Raw genomic sequence first — 10,179 nt, 5'->3', positions numbered from 1 at the left:
TGTGTATTATAAATCACTCATGTATGTACCGCTAGATGTTCAAGTAGAATTAGATGTAGTATTTTCATGCTATTCATTTAATGTAGCGTAGATAGAAAGTAGTGTGCCATATAAACAGCAAAATAAAAAAAAGCCTTGTAAAAATTTAATTCAAAAAAATCTGATATAAAGGTAGAAGAGCCTCAACCTTGTTTAAAATGTAAAAGTAATCATTGAAAGATGTAGAAAAAAAAATCGTTAGTACCGTAGCTAGCATAGAATCATAAATAATCTTAATCCGGTAGATGAATTTTAGATAGGGAGGTAGAAAAAAAAGAAAAACAAAAGTAATAGAGAAAATTTTTAGCACTCTTGATTAAGCCATAACATAAATATAAAATAATTATGTAGAAGAAATAGTTAATAAATGGCGAACATCTTAAAAGCCCAAAGGCAAGCAAATACTAATGACGGGACGTCATTAATTGATGGGAAGGGTAATATGTGCCATGATTGAACTGCGATGTATTTAAAATACCAAAATAAAGTTCCTTCTTTCCAAAGATAATTCCAAATTCCTATAATTAAGTTAAACCTAGTTTTAGAAATGAAAAGTCCTTAATCAGCAAAAAAAAAACTGCAGTCTTTGGATTTCGCTAAGACAGTGAGCAATAAGAAAAGTGCTAAACACAATATTTCTGAGAAATTTTAAGCGACAAGAACCTTGTGACCGTCTAAATCATCAAAAATATTTAAGACCTATTATTGGACGAAGGGTTCGCATCCTTGGGGCCACTCGCGCCAATTGTGAGCCAGTTCTTACAGCGCAAGACTAAAGAGCTACGTTTAATCGTGGGGTAGAAGTACTTTTTGAAGAGATTCGTATTTGAGAATCAGGACCGCTTAGACAGAATTTCTCGGCGTACGATCTGGGCAATTCTTTGATTGTTATATCTCCGTCACCATTGTTGTCGTTTGAAGTGACTCACTGCTGTGCACCTAAATATGTAAGTCCCAATAAATCTATTGTTTTTTACCTGTGTTTATTTCACTTTATATGTCTGCATCTAGTCTAGTAACAGGCAATTAGTTCGCAAAATTTCAAGGACGTTCCCAGGGAATCTAATCTCCATATAGCTCAAGAAAAAGAGGCCACATTTATATGTCTACATATTCTATTTTCTCCCACTAATTAAGCGCGGTACTAGCCTAATTGACACATTCTTTAGTGTTATAAGCCGGGATGTGTGATAACCTATAAGGTGTAATTTTTGTGCTTCAAGGTCCAATAATACATTTAACGAGGTCACTATTTATGACCACAATGAAGACGTGTTCTTATTTTTCTATAATCACAACCCTAGGGCTTTTATCGCTACACTTATAATTTCTGGGTGTGTTGTCAAAAGATACTCGTGCCTTCTGCAAGAGTGTTAAATTTTAGTTATGCTTCTATTTGACTTTAAAGTAATTTCATGTTCTTAGAAGAACAGAATTATTTTGGATTAAATAAAAATAGCCGGGTTTAAAAATATTAGCAATAGCCTACAATCTTATTATACCCAATACTCGTTGTAAACACACTTTTTTAGTCCTTTAGAACTTATGCAAGCCACGTAAAAAGTTCTATTTTTGTACAGAACTTATGCACACCTCGTAAATTTTGAATCTTTGAACAGAGTGCATTATTACATGTGGTATAAACAAATGACAGTGTTCAAATGTGAACACAGGAGCAACCCGGCTCAATAGTAACCGAAACTCTACCAAACGGAATTTTGATACCAATAGATGCATCAAAAGAATCTGATTTTTATCCTAATTTTAAACATGAACGTTACATCAAGTTTAGTCTTACCCACCAAAGTGACACGCATGAGAAAATTTAACATATTTAAAAAAAAGAGAAAACATCCCCTAAAAGTCATAGAGTTTGAATGCAAACCACCCATCATATTTAGCTCGTCAGAGAACCCTACTGTAGAGGTTACAAGCTCCTATCCGCAAAAATGGGAAGTCTGTATTTTGCCGGAAGAAAGATCACGGATTCGTGTTTATTTTTTCCCAGGGGGGACCGTATCGACCCAGTGATTTTTGAAAGCGGCTAGAGGGCTCATTAAAAAGAAAATGAAAAGTTTTAGTTATGTGACATAAAAATTGGAGGGCTACTTGGTCTCCTCCAATTCTGATTTCTTTCCCGAAGTCACCACATAAGAACTTCGTGACATCCATTTTACTCAGACTAGTACGAAAAACTTAATAACTATGTCTCCGAAGACGACTCAACCCCTAAAATTCCTCTGGGAAGGACTTCAAGATATTAACCATTTCCACTGTTTACACATAGTATTGGTTATTATGAAGTTTAGGGATTTTTTTTATTTTTTTTTCTGTGGGGGGTGGGAGGTGCGGGGGGAGGGGGTTACGTGGGAGGATCTTTCCATGGAAGAATTTTCCATTGGGGAAGAGAATCTCCATTTGGATTTCCTAGCATTATTTAAGACAATCAAAAATTAAATTAAAAAAAAAATTTCAACTGAAAGTAAGGAGCTAAATTAAGATTTAAAACGAACAGAAATTACATATATTGATATTAAATCATAACAATTAAGCCCCGAATGATTACGAAAAAATTAAGCAAGAAAAAACGAGTTTTGACTTTAATAGATCAGTTAAACAAAATAATTAAAGACAAATCAACACTTTAATTAAAAAATATTTCCAATATTTCAGCCCCATGCCTGGGAGCCTTTATCAACGGGAAAAAACAACAAACAAAAATTTTTTTAATAAACAAACACATAAACTAAAATAACACGAAAACTAAACACAACGAAAAATAATAATATTATAAATAAACAAAAAAGATACTAACTCACATTACAAACACACTTCAAGCCCCGACGTTATAAGAACATGAACAAAAGTTAATGTCTATAGTGAAACCATGGGTTGCTCTCCTCTTAACATTCAGTGTATAAATGGGAATCTATTAAACGTGAAGACTATATTTACTTCAACAAACCAATAAATATCACCTACCCCCATCACCCTTAACTAAATCCAACAGGTTAATCAATCACTTAATGAATCAGAAAGTGGATGTATTGTTTTGTTGCGACTTTAGATGCCATCCGTTCACTTTTAACAGAGTTTACATCATTCTGACCTTTGTTCACATGGTTATCATTTGTTTTATGACAATCATTTAAATTATTACTGGTCTAATATTTTAACTGCAATTTAATTAAAATACTATAAATTGAATTTATCTTAAAATCCTCATCATCACTATTGATATTAATAAACACATGTAAAACCTTTTTTATTTCTATAATTTCTCTGTGGGAACTTTGTGCAAGTTCCAATGACGTACCAACAATTTTTTTTATCATTTTATATCTGTGTATAAGAGATTTCCTAGTGATTAATGTGAACTTTTTGTTATTTTATGTAAAAAATAATACCAAAAAATCAGTTTATTATCGTGTCCGGACAAATGTGATTTTTCCACCATACAATGTGTGCACATAATAGCAGCGACGAGGATTCAATCATCATTTATTTAGATCTATTAAATCATTAAAAAAATAAACAATCTTGAAACAAAACATACTTAGTTTGTAAAATTAAATAACTATGAATCAGTCACTGAAATTTAAAGCCACAATTTGACTTACTTTAAACAGATGATTAAACTGACAATATTTAAAAAAAAAAAGACCAAATGTTATCTATCCAACACACAGGTTATCGGAGCTCTATCACAATCTGTACCACTTTTAAGAGGTAATGAATGAAACTTAGCCAACAATTTTGAGTGAGCTCTATTTAGGAAATATCAATGTCCTCTGGAAATATTAGGTTTAATTTCTTAGATACTAAAAATATAATGCAAAATCTAAAAAATTCTGGGATTTTGATATCTCACTCATGCAGAAACGGTTACACCCACGGTCTACTCCTAAAATACAACAATTGACCAAATTTGCTTGCTACACAGCGATTTTCGGTGCTAGATTCACAAAATTTGACAGCAATAGGTCTAAAATTGTACTACAATAGCACATTCCTGCTACAGATGGCAACTCTGAGCACGTGCTATACGTAACAATATTTGCTAAAATAGCACTTTCGTGCTAAATGTGGCAATCTTGCTTCTGATAGCTTGAATACTTAGAGACGAAGTGATCAGCCTTTTTTCGATCATTTGATATGTCCTCTCGCCTTCTTTCCACAAAAATATACTTATAGTTAAATGTGTTTTTTATGGAAATATGTGTATGTTAATATATGCAACTGTGGTGTTATGTTAGATTTTGGTCTGTGACCAACTGTCAGTACTAGTGAGATCTGCCGGAGAACTAGCCAGCTGCTTATTTCTGAAGTGTTTCTTATTTCTGAAGAAAGAAACATGGAGTTATCTTGTAGACGAGTTCCAATAGGCTGAGCTATAGGCAATAGGCTGAGCTCAAGACCCCATACCAAGTGTATTAATGGCAGCATTAACAGCGAGGGGACTGAGGAATAAACTAAGGCGCATTTCTGAAATTGATCTCCGATCAATTTCGAGAGGGGGCCAAACACAATCAAGAAACCCCTTACATGAAGGTCAGAAAAAGTACATTTGTGTTATCTCAGGAACGTCTGAGTTTAAAAATTAAATAGTTCCTAACACTTAAAGGTGATTGTTATTATACCAAATTGGAATGCACAAGGTCCGTTCTAGTTGTCAAAATGGGATATATGACGTAACTCAGCAAGAGATGAGTAAATAAAACCAAGTTTCAGTGGAAGCTTTAAATCTGTTAAAAGTATGACTTACTTTTTAGGGACAGTTGGCAAGGATTTGAAGGAAGTCACAAGTCAATCTGTACAACCAGATTGTCAAAAGGGCAGAAATTCAGAAGAAAATTTGAAAAACAAAAGGGTCGAACAGAAGCAGCTTCTTGTTCAGCTTCGTGAGTGAAAAACCCTTTTTCAGATGTTTCCAACTTCATTTTAATATAATAATTTTACAAAAACTAATGCCTTTCCTCTTCACAATTGTCATTAGTTTAGAACATTACTATAGTTCAGACATAAACCTTGAAGTGTAACAAGTCCCTGGAGTAATAGGGTTTAGCACGTCAGCTCCTTCGAGCACTATTAATAGATGGCATAAAAATAAAAATTCGAAGCGAAACATTCCTTTTTCAATGAAAATATTATCTATTAGATCTTAATCCATTAACGAAACTTTTAGAAAATATTTTGAACTTTATACATCTTATACTTGTGTGAGAAGGTAAAATACGTCACCAGGTGTCCACATTCCCCACCGCCTCTCATTTAAACGTATATTTAAATTATTCATTATTATATATTTATTTTGGCCATAAAGTAGTTGGTGGCGCAAAGTTCAACACAAGAGAGGTGAGATCCAAGATACAATAATACTAAAATTGAAAATCTAATAATTACACCCCACCTCCTAACAGAATTCCTTACGAGTCTGCGATTTCAACTTCGAACAGGTGTCATTGCTGGCTGATGGCATACAGTCAAGTTACCAATTACCTCCATAGTCACAAAAATAATATTTTGCTTCTTTACTGCTATTTGGTACAGCTAATGATTTATATTATAAATTTTTTTTTGACTCTATTTTTAGTCATTTAATGGTCTTAATTAAACCCAAATCAAAAGCTTCCATCAATAAACAGATTGAACCATTATTGACCGTCAAGGACCCTGCTTGTAGATTGAGTCAAGCGGTTATGGTGATCGATATAGTTTGAATAACTTTCAGTTCCTAGACGGTCAATCTTGCTTTAATCAATCGATTGAAAGAAGCTTTTGATCAAAATGATTGACCGTCTAGGGTGTTCTTTACTCCTTTGATGCCAGACTTTTAACATTTCCCTGTTTACAATAGTTTCTTTTTAACAATATTCAAGAGTACGTAGCAGGACATTCCTAGCGTTGGGCTTTCCAGGGTTGAGTTTTCAATTAATGTTCTTAAGCTATCAAACTTGAGACTGAAAGTATTACTTTGCCAATTGATTGCTCTAAAATGATATTCGGCGTATTGGTCTATTTTATCTAAATTATAATTATTATATTAATTTAGCAGTATAGATTAATTAGTGTAAATATACAGTACTTCTTTAACTAACATAAAAAGCAATTATAGAATTCCAAGACCATGATTTTGAGCAAGATGACCTTCCCATCTGATTCAACCTTTTTATAATGGTTCATAAAATAATTCCTGAGTCTAGGAACAGTCAAGTACTAAGTATATGATAAGACGTAAGAAAACAAATTATAAAGTTGAAATTTAACATTATTTTAATTATTTATTTATATAAATATAAAATAATATTTATTGAATTTTTTTCTTTTTTAATTTATTTTTTACTAATGATAAGATTTCTATAATACTTAGAAGAATCTATGCAAGTATAATACTAGCTTTAATTATAATTAATTTATTTTATATAGATATGAGCAAAAAAGATAATTTATTGAAAAAAAAGTAAATGTTTCAATTTCTTTTAAAATTTAAAAATGGGGAGAAAAAAGGCATAAAAACAATTATACGGAGAATGAAACGAACTTAAGGTTGAGAACCCTTGATTTTTATTTTAATTTTACAATTACAAGAAGCCATGTCTGTTTCAACGACTTTTAATGTAAAAATACACGCCATTACAAAAAAAGACGGCAACAGTATACATACTACACAGAATTAATGATAAAAATTTACTTCTCATCTATAATTTTATACCTATAAAATAAAAAGTAAATTAACCTATTGTTGATAAAATACATTTAAAGAAGTGATAAAAAAATAAAAAAACAAATAAAATGGATAAAAATTTAAAAAAACCCAAAAAAAGAGTTAACAACATAAACATTCGTTCTGCCATGAAGTATGGGAGTTAAAATGAAAAAATTTACGCCTGTTTAATTTGAATGTGAAAGATTATTACGAAAAAAAAGAACAACAAGCTAGGATGAACAGAAAAAGACATTTAACTGACAATTATTGCAAGGTGTAAGTCTATAATTTATAAGAATTTATAATAGTTTAAAAATAGTATATGTATTCGAAAATTAGTGTTAGTGGCTTCAAAAGGGCGTTTAGTTGAATCACAATACAATTATGCATCCAAATGGTCAAAAGAGCGTTATTACAGTTCTCAGGAATAGATTAAGTTAGTCAGTCAAGATTTTTATAACACATTCAAGTTGTGAGGTGCGTCTTAATATGTATCTGTGCCGTATAACCGATGGTTGCCTGAGTAGCACTGCATTCCGTTGTCAAGAATTGCTAAACGTAGTATGGGGTCACGATATCTCCAATGGCGAACTTTTATTACATATAGCACACGAGGGTAACCCCTTGTCATGGATGTCACCCTTTTTATCTCCTTCCTCCTTAATAGAATAAAATTTTATTGTGTATAATCCTCTAATATCCTACTCTATTATTATTACAACGTTTGCTTTTCAAGCTCATCCCCAACAAAGCACATAGGTGCTCAAGTTTTTTTTGAGAAAGACGCAATTTGTCATCAGGGATTCCTAATGAAAGGCAGCGAAACCTCAAAATGGTGGTTGCTAGATTGGATCAAGTTAGTTCTTTTGATTGATTGAAAATAATTGCATCAGCAGAAAGTTAATTATCCATGTAAAACTGTTTAGCCTTTTGCAGAAATACGTATTTTTTACGAGGTTTAGAGAAAACAGTATACAGAATAGAGCTGACTGAAGGAAATTTCAGCGAAACAGAGTTGATGATAGTTTTTTTCGAGCTGAAGAAATGCCATTTCTTCCGTGAGCCAAAGTGAACGTACAAAGCAGCTTCAATGAATGGTTTACATTTTGCACGAACAGGGGGGACTTTGCCACCGGATAACTAACTCATTGTGAAGAGTGTCACAACTAACACCGCGGCCGCAAGCACGTCTGTCCACAACACTGGCTATAACTATCTAACTAATTTGTTTTTTTATGCAGAAAAAAAAAAATATAAACCTACCAAAATAAAATGTAAATAAAATGCGAACAGAAACTAAATTAAAATTGTCTAAAAAAGTTTTTAAATTAAAATAAAAAACTGTATTTTACTAAAAATGATCAGAAATAAAGTCAAATCATGATTCAAAACTTAAACAAACAAAAATCACTATCAATGAATAAATGAAACGCAAAACGAAATACTGGATACATTATTGCTAATAATTAAAAATAAAATCTTATGAGAATATTTGCTCACAATTTCCGTCACTTAGTTTGCCAAATATGTTCTAATGCAGATTTTTTTTTTTTTTTTTTTTTTTTTTTTTACGGGGAGTTGAAACTGGTCGAAGATTCATAATGTATATTTATAGATACATTTCGATGGATTTTCTGGTGAAATTTTCTAGATCAAAGTGACAAGGAGCACTGAAGGGTAGGAACCCCCAATAATTCGTATCCCTTTTTTTCTGACAGATTTCTCTCCTTTTAATTTTATTCAAATGATAGTTTTTCAACAAAAATAGCTAAAAATGAACAGAGACGGGAAAATTAAAACAAAAAACATCTTTTTTGTCGGAATTTAAAAGACACATAAATAATATTACGTAGCAATAGCCCTGGAACTTGCAATTCTTTCGATTTTTCATTAGGTCCTTAGTCAAAACAAGTTTGAAAGTGTATTAAATCTAGGTTAAATAAATCTTTTATTTATCGAAAGTAGGGGGAGGTGATATTGTATGACCTTAAAACAGAATGTAGTTCAGGTGAATATAAGGATTTTTAACTCAATTGATTTTGCACAGCAAATATTAGACTTTATTTGTGTTTTTTTACTTATATGATCTTTGATGTGTTTATTGATTATTACTTATTATTTCCATAAAAATATAAACTATATAGAAATAAAAAGGAACAACTATGATTGTCTTCAATCACTTTTGACTTGTTAAAAAAAGGTTAAAAACTCTCACTTTCTGATCGAATGAACACCCTCCGAAAATTCTGCGCCTATGAGATAGAGGTGGCGATGAGGAAGGGATAGCCCCGAATCTTCAGAGGAGCCTATTGTTAAGAAACGTATAAAATTCTTCGGTTTAGAAATTACTCAATATATTGCCGAAGTAGCGTTTCTTATTCCCTTTCCAAACGATTATCTTACAACTTATTAAACTAGTTAGCTATCACATTCGTATAAAGTAATCATTCTTTTAACAGAAGCAGCATTCATAAAACGGTGTAATTTTACCGTTTTCGGTACATTTTTTTTTTTGGAAAAATTTTTACAATACAAATTTTCCGATATTTTTTTTCTTATTTTTTTCTGACTCAGATATCTGTTCAAGTTTTAGTTTATTGAAAATTATCTTAATTTTACGACAAATTTTTAACCTGCTGTTCAGATGGCACAAAATAATCTCTTGCGGTACAATTATTAGCCGGAGAAATGGTACTGTTTATTTCAAAGAGTTGGCAATGCTAAACAAAAGTATTATTTTACAGTAAATAAATAAAAATATTAAATAATTAACCTAGAACATTCTTAAAACGTTAAGAATATTTATGCACCCATATTATTCATTGGAATAATCTGCCGGTAAAACAATAGTGATCGCGACGAAAAAACAAACAAACTTTAAGCTAAAAGCAAACAGTTCGTGTTTTAATATTGTTATGGCTAATTTCCAACCTGCTGTTCAGATGGTAAAAATTAATCTCTTGTGGTACTATTTTAGTTAGAAATCTGGTTCAGTTTATTCCAAAGCGTTTGACAACGCTGAACAGAAGCATCCCTTGACGGCAAATAATAAAAAATAATAAGCCTGCTGTTCTTAAAAAGTTAAAAATATTTTTACGCATACCATTCATTTGAATAATCTGCCGCTAAAACAGTAGCGATTGCAACGAAAAAACAAACAAACTTTAAGACACAAAATAAACAGTTCGTCTTAAAATCATTTATTTTGGAAGCAGCACAAACGTGACCAATATTATGCACAGGGTGCACGATCATTCTTTGGCATTGAAACAACTTCGGCTTGTACTTAATTAACAATGTCTTTTGCGCTTACAGAAGGCACCGAATCGGCCTTCAAATTATAAAATTACCATACAAAAACTCGTTACTGTGTATTAGGGCTGATTAAAACAAATCACAGAAACATTGAATAAAAACATTGAATAAACGACAAA

At 31.7% G+C, this 10,179-nt stretch overlaps 1 long non-coding RNA gene across 1 annotated transcript in view; it reads left to right on the top strand.

Annotated features, from left to right (window-relative positions):
• Positions 1-3,904: 3,904 nt before the first annotated feature.
• The window catches only part of LOC148947583 (uncharacterized), a 111,189-nt gene continuing 104,914 nt past the window's right edge, over positions 3,905-10,179 (top strand). Inside the window, exon 1 of the long non-coding RNA XR_016142297.1 lies at positions 3,905-4,940. This is a non-coding gene — a long non-coding RNA (uncharacterized LOC148947583). The remainder of the gene's footprint in view (positions 4,941-10,179) is intronic.

Source organism: Artemia sp. Qi Xiang Cuo, chromosome 10 (assembly GCF_049724085.1).
Source record: "Artemia sp. Qi Xiang Cuo chromosome 10, ASM4972408v1, whole genome shotgun sequence".
Lineage (NCBI taxonomy): Eukaryota > Metazoa > Arthropoda > Branchiopoda > Anostraca > Artemiidae > Artemia > Artemia sp. Qi Xiang Cuo.
Note: the sequence above shows the minus strand (reverse complement) of the source record. Positions and strands in the feature narration are given on the sequence as shown.